General features: G+C 41.8%; 1 protein-coding gene across 1 annotated transcript in view; it reads right to left on the bottom strand.

The window, feature by feature from the left end:
- Window positions 1-2,374, bottom strand: part of SLC2A9 (solute carrier family 2 member 9) — a 187,919-nt gene that overhangs the window by 152,008 nt on the left and 33,537 nt on the right.

Raw genomic sequence — 2,374 nt, 5'->3', positions numbered from 1 at the left:
CTTCCTTCCTTCCTTCCTTCTTTCCTTCCTTCCTTCTTTCCTTCCTTCCTCCCTCCCTCCCTCTCTTCCTCTCTCTCTTTTTCTCTTTCTTTCTTTCTCTCTCTGCAGTTCATGTAACAATGGCACCTTCAATTTGATGAACTATAGCATGAAGCATGAGGCTGAGCTAATCCCCTCAAACAAGGTCAGCCAAATTCCTCTGGCAAGTCTTACTATTCATTGCTCCTTGTTAGGACCACTACCACTGTTTTATATGAATATATAACATATTCCTAAGACCTCACAGTTGAGAAGCATAACTTGTTTGGAGGCCTGGGGACCTGGCTTCCTGCACCAGCTCTCTCTCTTATGACCTAGGGGACTTCGTACTTCATTGCTCTGTGCTATCCTTGCCTCATCTGCAAAATGATCTTAATAGCTCACACTAATTGAACTTTTGCTATATGACAGACCCCATTCTAAGCATTTTACATGAGTAGCTCATTTACTGCTCAAAAGGACCCTATGAAGTAGGTACTATTCTTATCTCTGCTCTATAGATAAGTTAACTAGGACACATAAATTAGTCACTTGTTTTAGGTCATACAACTAATGAATCAAGTAGCTGGGGAAACAGCCTCTCACAGGATACTTTTTCCCTAAAGACTCAATGATTTAACAGTATTAAACGGTTTTAGAAATTGTACGAAGCTAGGGCTTGAAAGGGAACTTCGTTATTACTCGTAGGAGTTAGCTCTCTTAACTTCCGGGCCAAAGTTCTTTCTACTATTTTTGATTTATCTCAAGCTGTTCATTAATTTTTTTTCCCTTTCCTACAACTTCTTGGAGAACCCCAAACTTAGTGAATTTTGCAGCTCAATTTGGATGGTATAAAGCCTGCTCATTGCAACTTCTTCTATAACAGCAAATGATTGAAACAACCCAAATATCCATTAATAAGGGGCTATTTAAATAAATTATGATACATATATAATGTGGCATATTATGCAGACATTAAAATAGAGGTAGCATTCTATATTCTGATATGGAAAAATCTCAAAGATGTATTGTTAAGTGCAAAGAATAAGATACAGAACTTTACGTAGAATATGCAACAACTTACGTGATAAAATGTGCGTTTGTGTGTGTGTGTAGAGATAGGCACAAATCTTGGAAAAGATACACAAAAAGCTGGTAACACTGATTGTCTCCAGGGAGGAGACAGAAGACAGAAACAAAAACGAAACTTTCGACTTTAATTGGTCCTTTTGAAAGTTAAGTCACATGAATGTATTAATTATTAAAAAATAAATATGATTTCAAATTAGTCTTTCAAAAGATTAATTTAACTGGACCTTATCATGGTGAAAAAATGTGATTTAGCAGAGACTTAAAACAAAAATTCCAATCTAGAGTAACCTCCCTTATTCTGATGCCGAAGGTCACACCCACAGCCTCGGGATTCAATAAAGATAAGTCTGAAGGCACTAATTTGTTATTGGTGAAAGCTCAAAGCAGGATGAGAATACCCTGCACCCCATGACACTGCTCCATGTTCAGGGCCCTTCCCCTCAGTCCTCTGAGGAACTATTGTGTCAGCCTTGAGAGGAAAGCGGTGCGATGGTTGGAGGGAGTGGCAGGAAGACCTGGACCCTCCTCACAGAAGCTTTCACTTGGGTTCCACTCATCATGTATTTAGTGAGTGCTAGACACTGGGTCTACCCCAGGAATATGGGAGTCATCTCTGTCCTCCCCATCATGGGCTTTAGAGCCTAGTGAGGAACACAGACAGCAAATAAATCACACAAGTCAATTAGTGACCATTTGTGACTTCTATAAGTAAAGATACAGAAAATATGAGATTGTATAACTCAGAACTGCCCGTTTGTGCTCAGCTCCCTTCTTTCTCTGCCCGACTGTTTCAGGGGGAACTACCTTTCCCAGGCTCCCTTGCTTCTGGCTTCCTGGGAGGATTGGCCAATGAGAGGCCTGATGTCCATCTAGAGGGCGGGAAAGGGGAGAAGCAGGGTATTTCCCGCTCTCTGTGATCCATTCCAGCAGCTCTGTGTCTTCTCCTCTGCCCTAGCCGTCTCTCTGTAGTCCCAGCAACCTGCTCACTAAAGTGTGGCCCTGACTTTTAAACCCAGGAATGCTGCTTCTCCCTTTTGGACCTTCCATCTCATGGGTGGTAGTAGCTTGTCTGTTAAAAAAAAAAAAAGATTTCTACAACATGCCCAAATATTCTCCCTGTAGCTCCACCTCTGGGTCTCAGTTCCCGCCTTGAGGCCACATAGGATAAACCCCTGTTGCTGTAGAGGCTAGTGTAAGGTAAGTTTGTGAAGAGATTGTTGAGGGAGGAGAGGCAGGAGGGGGATGCTGTGGCCAGATTTGGAGG

The sequence above is a fragment of the Monodon monoceros genome, unplaced genomic scaffold, assembly GCF_005190385.1.
Source record: "Monodon monoceros isolate NGI ecotype Baffin Bay Population unplaced genomic scaffold, NGI_Narwhal_1 Super_Scaffold_20, whole genome shotgun sequence".
Lineage (NCBI taxonomy): Eukaryota > Metazoa > Chordata > Mammalia > Artiodactyla > Monodontidae > Monodon > Monodon monoceros.
This window is presented reverse-complemented; position numbering and strand designations above follow the sequence as displayed.